Source organism: Danio aesculapii, chromosome 8 (genome assembly GCF_903798145.1).
Source record: "Danio aesculapii chromosome 8, fDanAes4.1, whole genome shotgun sequence".
Taxonomy (NCBI): domain Eukaryota; kingdom Metazoa; phylum Chordata; class Actinopteri; order Cypriniformes; family Danionidae; genus Danio; species Danio aesculapii.
The window spans coordinates 53,866,425-53,886,965 of NC_079442.1; the positions used below are offsets into that span (position 1 = coordinate 53,866,425).

At 37.1% G+C, this 20,541-nt stretch overlaps 1 protein-coding gene across 3 annotated transcripts in view; it reads left to right on the forward strand.

Moving 5' to 3' along the window:
* The window catches only part of znf366 (zinc finger protein 366), a 60,401-nt gene that overhangs the window by 14,358 nt on the left and 25,502 nt on the right, over window positions 1-20,541 (forward strand). The window contains exons 1-2 of one of the 3 annotated variants that reach the window (XM_056464198.1): window positions 11,792-11,882; window positions 17,664-17,730. The gene's annotated coding sequence lies outside the window, so the exon portion shown is untranslated. Of the gene's footprint in view, window positions 1-11,791; window positions 11,883-17,610; window positions 17,731-20,541 lie in introns of those variants that run through there. The other 2 variants (XM_056464196.1, XM_056464197.1) reach the window with 2 other exon arrangements.

Here is a 20,541-nt window from a genome sequence, read left to right on the forward strand (position 1 = left end):
TGCTCTGACTCTGGGAATTTCTAGTTTATATGATCCTAAAGATCTGAGTGATCTCAGTCAGCATATCTGTAATGTATTGAGGTCCTAGGCCATTTAGTGATTTATAGAGCAGTAATAATACTTTAAACTCTATTTTGAATGTAACTGGGAGCCAGTGTAAAGACCTGAGGACAGGTGTGATGTGCTCTGATTCTCTGGTTCTGGTCAGAATCCTGGCCGCAGCGTTCTGGATGAGCTGTAACTGTCTGACTGTCTTTTTGGGAAGGCCAGGAGGAGGCCGTTACAGTAATCCACCCTGCTGCTGATAAAAGCATGAGCAAGTTTCTCTAAGTCTTCACTGGAAACAAAGCATCTACTTCCTTCAATGCTTTTGAGATGATAGTATGCTGGTTTACTAACTGCTTTGAAATGACCTACTGCTTCAAATGACCAATATTAAATTAAATTGTTTAAAAGGTGTTGATTATTTTGCTTGTTTTAAGGAAAAACTCACTTAATTTTGACTTATTTCTGAAAACAAAACTATAAATTTGACGTCTTGAAAATGTTTCTTAATCATTATTATATTTTTTTTATATATTTGTCCTAGAAACAAGACAAAAAATGCAGTGTTTAAAAAAATCTAAAGGATAAAGGTTATGTCAGGACATAAATAGCGCACACATTCAATCATATTTATAGCCATGCATCTGTTTAGAACATCCCGCAGTCTTCAAACCGCCGAGGTAAATCATTCTGCATGATGTTTTGCGGTGCTGATGGATTTATATCTACTTGCTTATATCTGCACGCTGTCTTCAAATCATGAATCAGTCATGAGATGATGGAAATACATCCGTTTTCTGTGTGTCATTTTCATGAGCCGCATCATCTGAGCGTGTCCAAGCAGAAAAGAGGCCTTGAGAGAGTTCCAGAAGGCTCGGAAATAAGGACATGTGTGATTATACATGTGAGACCAGTGGAAAAAACCACACACATCTGAGAAATACTATAGTAACTGTATTAATATAGTATCTACAACAAGTTAATGAAGGCTCCAGCTTATACTATAGTATTAACTACCATGATGAACTGTCATAAATAAGGTAGTATACTTTAGTGTTTACTGCAGTAAACTGTGGTGTATTGTGTATATATACACCCTATATTTTTTATATTACTATAGTTGCTGTGTTACTATATTCAATTCAGTTAATCTTTATTTGTATAGTGCTTTTACAATGTAGATAAAAGACTATAGTGAACTGAAACAGTGTCAGTTCAGTTTGTAGAGTTTAAGTTCAGTTCAGTTTAGCTCAGTTCAGTGTGGTTTAATAATCACTACTGAGAGTCCAAACACTGAAGAGCAAATCCAACGATGCACAGCTCTATAGATCCCGAACTATGCAAGCCAGTGGTGACAGCGGAGAGGGAAAAAAACTTCACTAATTGATGAAAGTGTAGGAAAAAAAAGTGAAGGAAAAAAAAAAACCTGGAGAGAAACCAGGCTTAGTTGGGCACAACCATTTCTCCTATGACCTAGGCGCTGGGGAAGCTGGACATCATCGAGACTTGGCTGTCCCTGGAGCATCACAGGAATCAGTCTCATGCTCTCCACTCCTCCATGACCATCACAGTAGCTGCTCAGGATACGGCCAGGTCCAGGATTATGGAAACCTTGGGATCATCTCTTCACAGGTCTTGGATTGCGTTAGTGGCGGTGTATAGTCTCTGGGGGCCTCGGGATGAGTATCGCCAGGTGGGAATAGAGAATAAAAAGAATAATTAGCGTAGCTGCTGTTATCATATATGTGATGCATTGAGTGTATGCTTTACTAAAAAGATCAGTCTTTAATCTAGTTTTGAACTGCGAGAGTGTGTCTGAGCCTTGGACATTATCAGGAAGGCTATTCCAGAGTTTAGGAGCTATAAATGAGAAGGCTCGACCTCCTTTAATCGACTTTGCTATTCTAGGTACTACCAGAAGCCCTGAGTTTTGAGATCTTAAAGAGCGAGTTGGATTGTAGCGAGACAGAAGATTGGTTAGATAAACAGGAGCTAGATTATTTAAAGCTTTATATGTAAGAAGCAATATTTTAAATTCAATACGAAACTTAACAGGCAGCCAGTGTAAGGAGGATAAAATTGGGGTGATGTGATCAAATTTTCTAGACCTGGTTAGAACTCTGGCAGCTGCATTTTGTACTAATTGAAGTTTGTTAATAGAGGATGCTGGGCAGCCAGCAAACAGTGCATTACAGTAGTCCAGCCTAGAAGTCATAAAAGCATGGACTAGCTTTTCTGCATCTGAGATGGATAGCATACTTCGTAACTTAGCGATATTTCTCAGATGAAAGAAGGCAGTTTTTGTGACATGGGATATATGATTTTCAAAAGTTAAATTGCTGTCTAATATGACACCCAGATCTTTTATAGTAGAGCTAACGCTAACTTTGCATCCCTCCAATTGCGGGTCGAGTTGTGAGATCTGCTGTGTACAACAGCCCAATAAGTAATAATTCTGTAGCAACTGTGGAATGCACACATCATTAATTACTATAGTTGTCGTGTTACCATAGCAACTGTAGAATCACTACAGCAGATTATTTACTATAGTGGCTGTTACCATAGCAACTGTAGAAACACCACAACAGATTATTTACTATAATTGTTTTGTTACCATAGCAACTGTAGAATCACAACAGATTGTTTACTGTAGTTGTATTACCATAGAAATAGTAGAATCACCAAAGCAGATTATTTACTATAGTTGTTGTGTTACCATAGCAACTGTAGAATCACCACAACAGATTAATTACTATAGTTGTCGTGTTACCATAGCAACTGTAGAATCACCACAACAGATTAATTACTATAGTTGTCATGTTACCATAGCAACTGTAAAATCACCACAACAGATTGTTTACTGTAGTTGTGTTACCATAGCAATTGTAGAAATACCAAAGCAGATTATTTACTATAGTTGTTTTGGTTCCAAAGCAACTGTAGAATCACCACAGCAGATTGTTTACTGTAGTTGTATTACCATAGCAATTGTAGAATCACCAAAGCAGATTATTTACTATAGTTGTCATGTTACCATAGCAACTGTAGAATCTCCACAGCAGATTAATTACTATAGTTGTTGTTACCATAGCAACTGTAAAATCCCCACAGCAGATTAATTCAAGTAGTATGGTAAATTATTGTAGTAAATACTCTAATAAATACTATGGTATTCTTTCATTTTTACTATAGTAAACAGTGGTGTATGGTAGTGTAAATACCATATTGTTGTAAAAAAACTACATTCATTTTATTTCACTAACACTTTTAATTGAAGTACTTTACTATAGTACATTTCTAAAACACTATAGTGGTTTTTAAACCCTACTATAGAGAAGGGGAATGTGTCGTAATGGCGCAAAGCATTCTGGGTGTTTAGGACAAGGGAGCCTGATTCCCTTTGATATCTATTGATTTATTGTATCATATATACACTCATCAGCGATAAACTGAGTGCTCACACTACACATACTGAAGAACATCAATTTACCTGCAGCAGCTGTCAATTACGGACAAACTTCATTTATTTGATCAGCTCGTATCATGATTACAGGGTGTCATAATAGTTAATACTACAGTACATGCTACAGCATTCATTAACAAATAGTTGAAGATACTATAATATAAACACTACAGTATACTAGACTTTACTATAGTATAGTTCTAAACCATTATAGTACTTGCTGTAAAAGGAGCTGCTTTGATAGTAGTGTCAGCATTAGTGCTGGACTCTGCACCGCGTCTGTCAGACTGCATTGATTATCAGTGTTTTATCAGAACAGAGCAGCAGATAACGGCAGCAGCGCACAATAAAAACCATACAACACACACTGTGTTATCTACACACTCCGACACTGCAGCTTTAAAATGTTTGCTTTGTTTTAGAAAATAGGTGCTGTTAGTGATTTGAGGTGATGATAGTGATGCTGCTCAGAGTGCAGCGTGACATGCAAACACAGTGACCTTTGACCTGGTGACATCATCAAAAATCTGCTGTCTGCAGGAATACAGCATTCTCAAGGAAATTAAATAATAGTGCGATGAGTGCTTAGTAGTTATTGCATTATGGTTTTATTTTATACATTGCAAAGAATGCATTATACACCCTATCATACACCCAGCACAATAAGGCGCAAGACGTGTTTGGTGCAATTAGTAATTTTCCCGTTTTGCATCGCGTCGTTTAAATAGCAATGCGCCACTCTGTGGACTCATGCTGGTCTATAAAGGAGGTGTGTTAAGGCGCATTGTTGGAGAGTTGCTATTTTGAGGAACTGAAATAGACCTAAAAGCTGCTCTAATGTCCAGCTCAGAGCAGTGTGGCCCCTACCATTATATAAGGGGGGCACCCTGCCCTCCCAACAGCTGTACCCGCCCCCCTTGAAGCCACGTTAATTGTATTATCTATATAGCGCCAGATCTTCTTTTAATAAACAAGCTAAACAGGGTATGCAATATCTTATTGACACAACAGCATGTCATTTCTGTTCTGCGCTGCCATCACAGCAGCTGAAATGTATACAGATGCAGACCTCTCAAGTCTCCTGGAAGTTCCTAGAGTCTCTCGCAAATGCATAGAGACTCCCGGATGCCCACGAACTCATGATAATTTCCCGGAGATCGCACGTCTCTGGCCTGGTCTGCAAATACGTCCCGCATTCCTCCCCGCTCTTCAGATATGTCGTGCACATCCCATGCTATAGGAGCTATCTTCTAGTGTCTAGTTATGACCTCTTACGGAAACTCTGCGTGTCTTTGGCAAATTCATACCGGCTCCGTGATCTCCCCCAAAATTCATTAAATTAGCAGGAAATCATGGCCACGAGAGTGAATGAACAAGGGAACAGGTCGCTAGAGGAGCAATGATGGTATAAGCATTACATTTGTTAGGTTAAATGAATAGAGCAGTAAAGATATCGCGAGTGCAAATCCCTCTATCTCTCTCATTGAGAGATCTGCTGTCAATAGTTGGAGATGAGGTAAATATTTGAATGGTCCTGCATGTATTTACTATGATCTTCTATGTGAAGCTGCTTTGACACCATTTACATTGTAAAAGCGCTTTAGAAATAAAGGGGAATTGAATTGTATTTAGGCCATTTTTACATATAACAACTGAAAGTTCTGTGTTTTGACTATTGAAAGTCCACTAAAAGCTGGCTGGAATTATTAGATCAAACTATTTTAGCATAAATATTTAATATTATCACTTCTTGTAATACACTCATAGCTATAAACAGTAGTTTATGAGCCTGTTTCCTTTTAGTAAAGCACTATTAGATTTATAGATGTGCATTTTAGCTCATTTTCATCATTTGCAATGTTTCCAGATTGCATTGTTTGTCGTTTATCTGTGGTGGTTCATTCTGCTTTGATGACCCCTGATAAATAAGGCACTAAACTGGAGTAAAATGAATGGATGAATTATTTTCTGTAAAGGCAAGGCAAGTTATTTTATATAGCACATTTCATACACAGTGGCAATTCAAACTGCTTTACATGAACAAGAATAAAAAAGGCAAGTATAAAAAATAAAATTAAATACAAACAAACAATAAAATGATTAAAAACAGATTAAATGTGTTAAACAGGTTATAAAAGAATGAAAAAGAAGAGAAAAACATAATACTGTGATCTGTCAGACGTATCACAGTGCTCATTCAGTAAAGGCACAGCTACACAGATGTGTGTTCAGTCTTGATGTGAATGTGTCTAATGTTGGAGCACATCTGATCATTTCTGGAAGCTGATTCCAGCAGCAGGGGGCGCTGTTAGTAGCTGATTCACCCTGCTCTGACTGAACTCTTGGAGTTTCTAGTTTATATGATCCTAAAGATCTGAGTGATCTCAGTCAGCATATCTGTAATGTATTGAGCTCCTAGGCCATTTAGTGATTTGTAGACCAGTAATAAGACATGTTTAATGAATGTCTCAATAAATGGGCCAGATATTTCTAACTTTCCATACCGAGAGGCTCAGGAAATGTTCTTCCAGAAGCCAATAAAGATGCATTGCAGGGACAAAAGCTGCACACTTTGTGAATAAAATGATATATGTAAAAAACAATAAAAATATAAATGTTAATTTATAATTTACAAATGGTTGTACTGATTAAATAGCTGTTCAGTTATTTACTGCTGAGTCTAAACAGTGAGTCTGAACAGCAACATTGCGTTGTGCCGCATCCAACTGTAAACCTAGAGGAAACACTGCAGAGCGTGTTAGTTATGCACCTGTGCAGGTCTAAACGCTTACACACTGCTGAACACACACAGGATGAACAGCAACACACAATTATCTTTACAGATGAAAACAATTAAAGGATTAAAAGGATCCAGAAATGATGATTTTCTACATCAATATAAACAGCACTGCCTCCATGCCTTCTTCACCTCGGGGGGCTTTTTCAGTTTATTCATGATAATCTGCATCTATAATGTGATTATTATCAGCAGTATTATTGATTATCTGCAGATTTATATTAGTTTAAATAAACACAAGTGTAGATTTGTCCACCTGTGGGGTTTTGGAGACGTCTGCATCACCATATGGGGCATCAGAACAGGACGTGTGTTTGGATATAATTCAGTTTTCTGACCACACTTCATTATTATTCTTCATTTATTCCTTTGCTTGACATTAGAACTGAATTTAGAAGCAAATCTTTGCCCTTAACAAACTAAATTAAATATGTGTGCTAATGGATGTGTTCAGTGGAGGTAGTTTCCACAGTTTCCTTACTCCACCAAAGTAAAGGAGTAAAGAGTAAAAATAAAGTAAAGAGGCTAAATGGAGGAGGCTCGTTCTTTATCCTCGCGCTGCAGATGCTCTGTTTATCTGCTTCCCCGCTATAGTGAAGCATTCAGTTTTTACTCTTACAAAGTCCACCATGTAAATGTCCACAATGCAACTGACTCTTAAAGGGAATGTGAGATGAGACTCTGATTGGTTTAATGCATGTTATGCTCAAAACACACCAGTACTCATAAATGAGTACACCCTCTTTTGAAAATAAATATTTTCATCCATTTCTCAGTGAATTTAGACAATATATTTTAGTGCATTTAAATGAAACAGTTTTAAAAACAGTTATATTCATGAAAATAAGAGTTCAGTCACCAAATATCTTCAGGAATACAAAAATAATGCATGCAAATTCAATTTGTTTTGGCAAAAAATATTCCAAAGTGCAAAAATTTCAATTAAATGTTTTATGTTTCTCTTGTTTATTAATTTTTATGTAATATTTTCCCCTAACATATTAATTTGTGTGTAGTAATTTTTGCATTGTGATCTTCAGTATTTGTTAGGTTAGTTCATCAGTTTTGTCTCTGGTACTGACTAATCTAATGTATCTGCACACATAGATTACTGTAGAAAATAAGCATCCTGGAGAAACTATTAATATAAAAGAGAGATCTGTGAGGGGTAGACTCGTATTGTATATATTTAGCACTTATGAGCGCAGATGATTTATATAAAGCATTCGGAGCTCATTTGCATAGAGGCGGCGCTGTGCTGAATCTGCTGGTCTGATTGGTTGGCTCTCAGCTGCTTCATCATTGGCTCTTTGTTAATAATCAGATATGGAGAGTGTGAAACTGCTCAATCACATTACAGCATGATGTGTGAAATACTTGCGTTACTCAACCGCAGCCTGATGATTTATTTATTATCTGAGATGCTGTAAAACCACACGGTTATCTCTCAGTGAACTCCTGAAGAGGTTCATCTGGGCCTTCGCTCTCCGCAGGACGTCTCGCCGGAGGCCTAAAATACAGCCAAACACACACACATAAAGCTGAAGTCTTATTTATTGAGTATTTCCCAAACAATGTTGAACAGATTCAGGAATTTCTCACAGTATTTCCTCTAATATTTGTTCTTCTGGAGAAAGTCTTATTTGTTTTATTTCGGTTAGAATATAATCAGTTTTTAATTGTTTTAAAGCCATTTTAAGCTCAATATTATTAGCCCCCTTCAGCAATATTAGTGTTGGATTGTCTCCAAAACAAACCCCTGTTATACAATGACTTGCCTAATTACCCTAACTTTACCCTAATTACCCTAGTTAAGCCTTTAAATGTCACTTTAAGCTGAATACTAGTGTCTTGAAGAATATCTAGTCTAATATTATTTACTGTCATCATAAGAAAATAAATCAGTCAATAGAAATGAGTTATTAAAACTATTATGATGGGAAATCTTCTCTCCTTTAAATAGAAATTGTTTAAATACAGGAGGGCTAATAATACTGTATACTGCACAAAATGCCTTCATCATTTAAAAGTTTTTGTCTGGTTTTTAATCCAAACATTTAAAGATTCTTAAATCAAGAAGCGTTTTCTTGACAAGTGAAGAATAGTCTTGTTTTCAGGAACTAATCAGTCAAAATTAAGTGGGTTTTTCTATAAAACAGGTTAAATAATCTGCCACTGAGTTGAGCAAAAACACTTATTTCAAACCAGAAACAAGATTATTTTACTCTGAATTATGAATTTACTATGAGTTATTTCATTTTGATTCATTATTTCTTAAAACAACCGAAAAATTGCTTCTTGATTTAGCAATATTTAGATATTTGGACTAAAAAAAAGAAAAAAGAAACTATATATATATATATATATATATATATATATATATATATATATATATATATATATATATATATATATATATATATATATATATATATATAAATAGATGTGGCATTTGCAGTACAAACTTAAAACATAAATTCACATTGAAAGTATATGTTATATTTTATATATTTTCCAGAACAACCACCAGTTAAGGGACCAGAAAAATTTCAATCTGTAAACATTTTTTATATTTTAAATGAGAAAAATAAACATACAATATAGATGTGACATACTTTGTAGAAGTTCTATGAATTAAGCTGCACGACCCAAAAGAAATACTGCTCATCAAAAGGATAGAAGTCGGCTCACTATAGAACAAACGTGATTGATTTTATTTTATTCAGCATTTTTGCATTTATGAAGGAAACGTTTCGTTATGCATGTGACATTTTTCAGTTATGGATGTGACAGATGTGAAATTTCCACTTGTGTGACTTTGGTAAATCAAATATAAGAGTTTGAAAACATTAACAGAGACATTTTTGAGTGTTTTTACAGTACTGGAAAATACTTGCGTACACAAAAAATGTAGAAACAGTTTCTCTATTTTGGTGAAAACGTATTTTTTTTTCATGGCAAGGTTGACATTTGCATGGAATTGCTCATTTATATATATATATATATGTATATATATAAGCAATATCACACTCGTAGCATTGCAGTATGGCTGTATATCAGCACTGGTGGGAGGTGTGCATTGGTGTCACTTACCAGTGCTGATATACAGCCATATTGCACTGTTACTCATGTGATATTGCGTTTATACAACAGTTTGACGGCACAATCTGGTATATAAAAAAAAAAAATCAAACACGGAGAGTCTAAAAATCCTTTTGTATGAGGAACTACTTTCTTCCGCCATTCATTCACATCTGGAGCTATCGTCAGAACAGCAGAAACCATTACTAATTCACCAACGTCACTTTAGAGCTAGTGTTTGACTGATTCTCTCTAGCGTAATGTCTAAAGTGATGACAAAACATCTGATTTTGCTCACATTTTAGGATTATAGAGCTGAACTTGACATGAAATACCATCCGTCTACAGAGATATCTTGTTACAGTGTTACAGTCTACAGTGTTTCTCTGTAGCAATCGAGTTATCACAATAATTAACTGTGAAAAAAGCAGCGCTACTGCTGTTGTGTTTGCGATAAGGAAAGGTAAGGGGTTGGTTGTTCGGGGGTGAAGTCTCTGAATAACTCTGAACCGGGATAGGAAAGTAACTGTATTAAAATAGGCACTGTCCTTATAAATAAACTGCATAGTTTACGATGCAGTTTTCATTAATGATGTATTGCCCAACTGCGTCCCTTCATCAGTAGCAAGCATGCTGAGACTGTCATCCGTGCATTTGTCTCTTCATGCATTGACTACTGTAATGCCCTTTTCATTGGTCTGCCTGCCAGCCTCATCTCCAGATTACAGTATATGCAAAACTGTGTGGCTAGAATACTCACTCACACCAAACCTTCTGCTCATATAACCCCAATCTTGTACGACCTCCATTGTCTCCCAGTTGCATGCCGCATTAGATTCAAAATTCTCCTCCTGGCATTTAGATCCCTAAATAGCCTAGCTCCCTCTTATCTTTGCAACATGCTTGTCCCCTACACCCCTACTCACTCATTACGTTTGCTGACTCTCGGTACCGCCTTTCTTCAATAGGGGGCAGATCATTTAGAGTTATTGCACCCAAACTCTGTAACTCTCTGCCACGCTCACACCGTTCTGTTAATAATATCTCAGAATTTAAATCTATACTTAAAACGCACTTGTTTTTTCAAGGTTACACTTCTGATTTGATACCACTTTATCTGATCCACCTGCACTCCGCTTATCTGTCTCTTTGTTTTGTTCTGTATTTCCAGTTTGTAATATTTGACTTCCTGTATGTTTGTGTCTGCATGTAAATCTCTTTTAGTCGCATTCTTTGTAAAGTGTCCTTGAGCTCTGGAAAGCTATATAAATAAAAATGATTATTATTATAGTTGCAATCTATACAAAAGAGAGAGATCGACTTAGAATATCACTCACCAGTTTAATAATGATTTGATCCGCTGTAGTTAGAAAACACGCTGTTTTAATATTCCAAGCAAGGGCTTATTATGCGGTCCTGGCGCCATCTTGTGGATAGACAACAAACGTCCGTCTTTAATGGCCGCCGACGCGCTGTTTCTCAGAAATGATAAATATGGGGGGAGGGGTGATTGAGATGTCGTGTCGGGGAGGGAGATCACAAGCGTTTCTACTCTGTTCTAAGCATTTGTATGAGAAGAACGGGGGCTATGGCATCTCTTCGGGAGATCAAAACAGGTTTATAAGAGCAGACCAGGGCTGGCGGGTATGCCGTTGCAAAACCGCCCAAATTTTCACTACACCTATGTCATTTTTTACCCGCAAAAATAAATTCAAAACCGCCCAATCTGGCAACACTGGAGGCTGGACAAGTGCTGTTATTGCAGAATATCTCACGACTATCAGCCAATCAGATTGAAGAACCAGACAGAACTGTTATATATATATATATATATATATATATATATATATATATATATATATATATATATATATATATATATATATATATATATATATAATTTTATTTATTTTTTTGCAGCGCATGCACTGTTAAAATTAATGAACATTTTAAAACAAATAAATACCTTTAGGTAAAAAAAAATAAATAAAATGAAAAAGTATGTATATATAAATCAAGTAGCATTTTTTTTAAAAAAGTAAAAAATAAATTGCTTTGTTTTATTTAGAAATAAATAAACGTAAAATAAAATAAAAGTCAGTTTTTCTTTTTTTAAAAGGCTAAATAATCTGCCAAAGGCTTAAGCAAAATAATCTTGTTTTTTGTTTTGAAATAAGATATTTCCCCCATTGACAGAATATTAAACTCAGTTAATTTTGACTCATTATTTCTGAAAACAAGACAATATTTTGGCAGCATGGTGGCTCAGTGGTTAGCACTGTGGCCTAACAGCAACAAGGTGGCCGCCTGGGTCAGTTGGCGTTTCTATGTGGAGTTTGCATGTTCTCCCTCGGTTTCCTAAACTAACTACTGGCCGTAGTGTATAAGTGGAAGGGCAGCCGCAGTGTAAAACACGCTGGAATAATTGATGGTTCATTCTGCTGTGGCGACCCCTGATGAATACGGGACTAAGCTGAAGGAAAATGAATGAAGACAGTATGTTTTACTTGTCTAGAAAATGCTTCTCAAGTTAATTTGTAGATGTTTATTTGGACTTGAAACACAGTTTGTTTTGCAGTGTAATGACTGTTGATAAATAATGTGTATTGCATTACTAGTGCCGTGTGTGTTAACATGTTAATTAGTCTGTTTCTCTGCTCGTTTCTCTTCCTGCACTGCATAAAACAGGGTTATTAGAGACTTTAAAGCATTGAACAGCTGCTGATAAAATGACACCAACAACTGTAAATAAACTATTACCTGCCATAGCCAAACAGTACATCAATAAAAAAAGCTAACTTACAAGGCAAAAATAAAGATTACAGCAGAATAATTCAGTCAGTAATTCAGCAATGATAGAGAAAATGTGATTTAAAGCCCCTCTTTCAGTTCAAGTCTACCTTAAAAATAAATAATTCAAAAAGTAACTTAAATGAAGCCAGCGGGAAATGCTGCTATCATCACATCACTGATAACTTTCAGTGTCCTGAAGTCTGTACTTTAGTGAACAGTATGTACCTTGATGACCTTTGACCTCGCAGCCCATAATTATGCATGATGACATCGTTTATTTACTATCAGTTAGAGCAGATGTGCAACTCTGTGTGTGATTAACTTTAGCATACTCTTTCATTTTTTTTTTGCAGTTTTATTGAGTGATATTCACACTGCAAAACATGTTTTTATTGCACACACACACACACACACACACACACACACACACACACACACACACACACACACACACACACACACACACACACACACAAACACACTAATATATATTTACACACACAAAGTCAACTCACCGGCCACTTTATTAGGTACACCTTCCCAGTACCGGGTTCCATTTTGCCTTCAGAACTGCCTTAATCCTCTATGTCATAGACTCAACAAGCTACTGGAAATATTCCTCAGAGATTTTGCTCCATATTGACATGATAGCATCACACAGTTGCTGCAGATTTGTCGGCTGCACATCCATGATGCCAATCTCCCGTTCCACCACATCCCAAAGGTGCTCTATTGGATTGAGCTCTGGTGACTGTGGAGGCCATTTGAGTACAGTGAACTCATTGTCATGTTCAAGAAACCAGTCTGAGATGATTCACGCTTTTATGACATGGTGTGTTATCCTGCTGGAAGTAGCCATCAGAAGATGGAGACACTGTGCTCATAAAGGGATGGACATGGTCAGAACAATACTCAGGTAGGCTGTGGCGTTGACACGATGCTCAATTGGTACTAATGGACCCAAAGAAAATCTCCCCCACACCATTACACCACCACCAGCAGCCTGAACCGCTGATACAAGGCAGGATGGATCCATGCTTTCATGTTGTTGAGGCCAAATTGTGAGCCGAGCATCCGAATGTGGCAGCAGAAATGGAGACTCATCAGACCAGGCAACGTTTCTCCAATCTTCTATTGTCCAGTTTTGGTGAGCCTGTGTGAATTGTAGCCTCAGTTTCCTGTTCTTAGCTGACAGGAGCGGCACCCGGTGTGGTCTTCTGCTGCTGTAGCCCATCCGCCTCAAGGTTGGACGTGTTGTGTGTTCAGAGATGCTCTTCTGCAGACCTCGGTTGTAACGAGTGCTTATTTGAGTTACTGTTGCCTTTCTATCAGCTGGAACCAGTCTGGCCATTCTCCTCTGACCTCTGGCATCAACAAGGCATTTACGCCCACAGAACTCTGGATATTTCCTCTTTGTCGGACCATTCTCTGTAAACCCTAGAGATGGTTGTGATGGTACATGCTTAAATGCATTGAGCTGCTGCCATGTGATTGGCTGATTAGAAAATTGCGTTAACAAGCAGCTGGACAGGTGTAGCTAATAAAGTGGCCAGTGTGTGTGTGTGTGTATATAATTTTGCATATAATATTTATATATATATATATATATATATATATATATATATATATATATATATATATATATATATATATATATATATATATATATATATATTAAAAATCATGTATGGTAATTTTATTATGTTTTTGGACATAAAAAGATGCAATGTTACATTAAAATAACCAGATTGACCTGCAATCTGAATATATAACTTGATCTCCAGTGATCTTGTGGAACAGAGTGTGTATGAGGAATTGTCTGCCCCCTGCAGGACAACTGAAGCAACACACACACACACACATACACACACACACACACACAAACGCACACACACACTCATTTACACACACATGAACACACAAAAAAAAACAACACATGGCCACTCAGACATGGACACAAACACACCCACAGGCAGATGCACACATGCACATGCACACGCAGACACAAACACAGCGGTCAGTTGAGCTAACCAAACCAGCCAAACTAAAAGAAAGAAAAAAGAAAGAAAATCTATTTTAATTTTGTCATCAACTGTATATGAAAAAGTATTTGCATATATATATATATATATATTCATTTTCAGTTACATACACGTATATAGTTTTGTTTAACCCTGCAGTGTTGATTTTGCCTGTTTAATGAGCAGAAACACTGAGAAAGCCTGAAGATCCTCCAGCGGTTGTGCTCCTGGGAAGTACTTTTATTATATCTATTAACCATTTCAGCTCTGAAATCAAAGGTCTGTGTGTGTGTGTGCGTGTGTGTGTGTGTGTGTGTGTGTGTGTGTGCGCGCGTGTGTGTGTGTGCGTGTGTGTGTGTGTGTGTGTGTGTGTGTGCGCGCGCGCGTGCGTGCGTGCGTGCGTGTGTGATGAGGTCATATCATTAGTGCAGAGGTCAAAGGTTAAGGCCGTGGTCTGATCACACACTTCACCCCAGATGACAAAATATCTTTAGAAGGCTAATAATAATAATGACCTAGCAGTTTTTATTAAAACATAAATAATAATCCAGCACTTGTTTTACGCAGTGGATGCCCTTCCAGCTGCAACCCATCTCTGGGAAACATCCACACACACTCACCCACACCCATACACTATGGACAATTTAGAATCAGAACCAGAATCAGTTTTATTGCCAAGTGTGCTTCACACACACAAGGAATTTGTTTTGGCTACAGAAGCTTCCAGTGTACATAAAGTGACGAGTGACAACACAAAATAAATCTAAAAAAAAAAATAATAATAATAAAAAATGATGAACATTAAACAGATGCGGTTAGTGAAGAAACCTGGATGTTGAGTTGTATGTACAGATTGTTATAAATATACAGGTTATAAGGTGCTGTGTACAAGTGCGAATGTAGAAAGTATTGCATTGTATATTGATATAAGGTGCTGTGTACAAGTGCGTATGAGAAAGTATTGCACATATTTATTGCACAGTAGGGGAATATTTAACTGTTCATAAGGTAGACAGCCTGAGGAAAGAAACTTTTCCTGTGTCTGGCTGTTTTTGTGCTTGGTGCTCTGAAGCGCCGACCAGACGGTAACAGTTCGAACAGGTAGTGTGCTGGGTGTGAGGGGTCCAGAGTGATTTTGCGAGCCCTTTTACTCACTCTGGAAGAGTACAGTTCTTGAAGTGTAGGAAGGGTTGTGCCAGTGATTCGTTCAGCAGTTGAACTTCCTCAGCTGACGAAGGAAGTACAGTCTCTGCTGGGCTTTCTTCACAATAGAGTCTATATGAATGTCCCACTTCAGATCCTGAGAGATGGTGGTGCCCAGGAACCTGAATGACTCTACTGCAGCCACAGTGCTGTTCATGATGGTGAGTGGGGGGAGTGCAGGGGGGTTTCTCCTGAATTGTGTTTAGCTTAACCAATTCACCTGTACCACATGTCTTTGGACTGTGGGGGAAACCGGAGCACCCGGAGGAAACCCACTCGAACGCAGGGAGAACATGCAAACTCCACACAGAAACGCCAACTGATCCAGCCGAGGATTGAATCGGCAACCTTCTTGCTGTGAGGCCACAGCACTACCTACTGCGCCACTGCATCACCCCAAAATAAAAATATAAATAAACAATATTTTTAAAAAGTAAAAATAATAATAATATAAACACAATTCAAATAAAAAGTATGAGGTAATGTCAGACTGTTTTTTAATAATAATAAAGTCAATAATATAAATGAGCAACATCACACTTTGTGGCTGTATATCGGCACTGGTGGGAGGCGTGCATTGGGTTGAGGCCACAGGGCCGAGTGCCTTAGTGTCCCAGCAATGACGATATACAGCCACAGCGCACTGCTACTCGTGTGATATTGCATTTATACAACAGTTCGACGGCATAATTATGTATATAAAAAAGAAAATCAATCACAGAGAAACTATTTTGTATGAGGAACTACTTTCTTCCGCCATTCATTCACATCTGCAGCTGACGTCAGAACAGCAGAAACCGCTGCTACATCACCAACATCACTGTAGAGCTAGTGTATGACTGATTCTCTAGTGTAATGTCTAAAGTGATGCCAGAACAGCTGATTTTGCTCACATTTTAAGATTATGAAGCTGAACAGCATGAAATGCCATCAGTCTACAGAGATTTCCCAGTATTTCTCTGTTGCAATCAGGAGATCACAATGATTAACCCTGAAAAAGCCAAAGCAAACACTAGCAGATTACTGTGGTATAACGTCGCATTCACACGGGGCGTCAGCTTCAATGCTTCCCATTCACTTTCAATGGGTGACGTCAAGCGTTGCCTAACTGCATTGTGGATCCGTCGGCGCCGCTTCAGTGGCGTTGTTTGCTGCAAAAGTTGGGACTTGCTCAATTTTTCAAGCGCCGACGGAAGTGTCAGCCAATCAAATCGCTGTATGCAAATACACCAGCTCAGACAGTGGCCTATTGCTGACTAATTTCATTGGCTGACGGTGCTATGACAATCGTGTCAGCCCCAAATTCAGACACGCCCTCTGTCAAGCGTTGACACTGAAGCTCCAGTGTGAATGCAGCATAAATACAGGACTTCAACATACAAAAGAGAATATCACCTGCTTGATTTATAATGATTTGATCAGCTGTAGTTTGACAGTTTTTCCTCCAATACAGACATATTAAGCAGTCTCTGTCGCCATCTTGTGGTGGAGCGGCAACCGTCTTTGCTCTGCTCAGTGTAACAGGCGTTGAGTGCTCTATCCTCATAAATAAACTGCTTTGTTGCAATCTAAACAACAACATTCTCGACTAAAAACGCCTGAAAAGTACATTATGTCGTCCAACAGCTGCAATATTTGTCAAACTGTAGTGAGTTTATTGATCTGCTGTCACTCAATGTGGGCGGAGTAACACACAAGGGTGAAGAGGCTGTACCAGTGCAGATATTGCACGGCTATCAGCCAATTAGATTTAAGAACCAGGCAGAAATGTTGTGTTTATATATATATAAAGAAAAACTCACTTAATTTTGACTCATTATTTCTGAAAACAAGACAATATTTGTTAATTGTCCAGAAAATGCTTCTCGATTTAAGAATTTGTCGATATTTTGGACTAGAAAGAACACAAGAAAACTGTTTTGTCCACGTCTGTATATATACACACACATTTTCATAAGTAAATAAACAGATTCAATGATGATTTCAGATTTCTGCACGCGCACAGATTCTGCTTGGGCCTAATTATGGGTAAAGGTCAAAGGTCATCATCAGAAATCATACGTTCAGTGTCTGATCTGGTCTCTCCAGCGGCAGCTTCAGTGTTTCGAAGAGGAATGGAGATGTGTATCTAGTGTTTCCTTATTTTGGGTCAGGAAAGCACAGGCTTGTTGACTTCCTCTCCCTCCCTTCCTTCCTTCTCTGCGAAGGTACTCATCTGAAAAATGAGAACAAAGTGATTGTTCCTGTTCTCTTTCTTAAGTCACTTCAAATGCAGAGTGTGAAGCTGGAGGCGCGTAGAGAGAGGAGAGACGAGCAGGAGACGACAGGTAAGACACACACACATACTGCAATTATCAATACACACATGCAAATCTGCCCAGAGCATCAACATATCACATGCAAATAGAGTTTAATGCCTTCTAAATATGCCAAAATTATTATAATAATTATAATAATGTGAATTCTTTTAAAAATGCATTAAATATAAATATATTAAAAATAAAAGTGTTATTTAATGGAAAGATTTTGTGTTTTTAAACATAATAGTTTTACTAATTTATTTCTAATAACTGATTTATTTTCTCTTTGTCATGATGACAGCACATAATATTAGACTAGATATTCTTCAAGACACTTCTATACAGCTTACAGTGACATTTAAAGGCTTAACTAGGTTAATTAGGGTATAGTTAGGATAATTAGGCAAGTCATTAATCAATATTGCTTAAGGGGGCTAATAATATTGACCTTAAAATGACTTTTTTTAATGTAAAACTGCTTTTATTAACGCCAATCTAAAAGAAATTAGACCTTACCCAGAAGAAAAAAAATATTACAGGAAATACAGTGTATTGTATAACTTCCTTAGTCTGTTAAACATCATTTAAAAAGAAAACATTTCACAGGAGGGTGAATAATTTCGCCTTCAGCTGTTCATGCATCCAAACATCGCTGGGCTTTACATGAAATCTGCATCTTTTATCGATGCAAACATGATGTGATGTGCAAATTGCATGAGGATAGTGATTTATGAGCATGTGAATTACCTGTTGAATGCTGATGTTTCTGTCAGATGTAAAGCAGCAGCTGATGTTTGTTGAGTTAGTTTTCTCTGCTCAAAGCTGGATGTGTTTTTATGGCCAAGATATACAGTCAGAAATGGATATACAGTTGAAGTCAGAATTATTAGCCCCCATGTTTAATTATTACCCCCCAATTTCTGTTTAACGGAGAGCAGATTTCTTCAGCACATTTCTAAACATAATAGCTTTAATAACTCATCTCTAACAACTGATTTATTTTCTCTTTGTTATGATGACAGTAAATAATATTAGACTAGATATTCTTCAAGAGACTTCTATACAGCTTAAAGTGACATTTAAAGGCTTAACTAGGTTAATTAGGTTAACTAGGCAGGTTAGGGTAATTAGGCAAGTTACTGTATAATGATGGTTTGTTCTGTAGACTATTAAAAATATATATAGCTTAAATGGGCTAATAATATTTAAAATGGCTTTAAAATTAAAAACTGCTTTTATTCTAGCTGAAATAAAACAAATAAAACTTTCTCCAGAAGAAAAAATATTATCAGACATACTGTGAAAATTTCCTTGCTCTGTTCAACATCATTTGGGAAATATTGAAGATTTGTTTTAAAGGGGGCTAATAATTCTGACTTCAGCTGTACACTCAAAATGACTTTTGTTATTTGTTCAAACTACTTATTTAAAATGAGCTGAAACGACACAGACGTTGAGGTTTTTTGGGGACAACTTAATTGTTTTATGTTCAATCTACTAAAATTAATACGTTAACCTAATTCATTTGTGTTGTCGCAATACAAATGAATTACGTGGAACCCAGCATTTTTTGCAGTGCATATAGATTATAAAAAATACAATCACTTTTCTCAAGTGATATTTACTGGAGTAAGGATATTTTCAGAGTATTTCCTATAATATTTATTTCTCGTCTGGAGAAAGCAGAGTTCCCACTCTTTTGTGAACAACAGATTTTGAAAATTCTGTTTATATCTAAATCAAGCACCTGTGTAGCTCATACCCCAGCATATGCAGTGCCATGAAAGTCTTTATTAGTAATTTAGGCCCTTCTGAGTAATATTTAAACACTGTGACTATTTAAACAGTTATGTGGAAAGAACTTTAATAAAATATGTTGAGTTCAATGGTAATATTCAAATGCGGTTTCTGAAATATTGATCAAATGTGCATTATTTGTCAGTGTTATTGTACAAGATTTAAATGTAAGATGTTTAAATTAGGTGACACGGTGGCGCAGTGTTGCAAGAAGGTTGCTGGTTCGAGCATCAGCTGGGTCAGTTGTCAGTTCTGTGTGGAGTTTGCATGTTCTCCCAGTGTTGGCGTAGGTTTCCTCCAGGTGCTCCGGTTTCCCCCACAGTCCAAACACATGTGTTATTGGGGAATTGGGTAAGCTAAATTGTCCTTGGTGTATGAGTGTGAATGCAGGAGTGTATGGGTGTTTCCCAGTGATGGGTAAGGGCATCCGCTGCTTAAAACATATGCTGGATAAGTTGGCGGTTCATTCTGCTGTGGCGACTCCAGATTAATAAAGGGACTAAGCATTTTTTCATTCTGTTTTTGACAGCAGCACAGTATAAATGTTGAAATAACACCAAAAATTCTACTTATTTTCATTTTAATTTAAGAAAATTCTAAAACCTGTGTTTGTTTTTAAGCACTTTCCACATGTACTTGAGTGAATCCAAGTACTTTCAACAAGCGTGGGGACCCTGATTTTTTTTAAACCCATTTTAAGGTCAATATTATTAGCCTCCTTCAGCAATATTAGTTTTGGATTGTCTCCAGAATAAACCACTGTTATACAATGACTTGCCTAATTACCCTAACTTTACCCTAATTAACCTAGTTAAGCCTTTAAATGTCACTTTAGGCTGAATACTAATTTATCTAGTCAAATAATATGTGCATCATGGCAAAAAGAAATCAGATTAGGTTAGGTTACTTTATTTATACCCGAAGGTAGATTTGGTTTGCAGTCAAGAGTCCTCATCTCACAACAGTGCCACACAAAGGAACTCACGCAGTAACAACAACAAATAAACATTAGGATATAAAACGTTAACAGAAAAACACTTA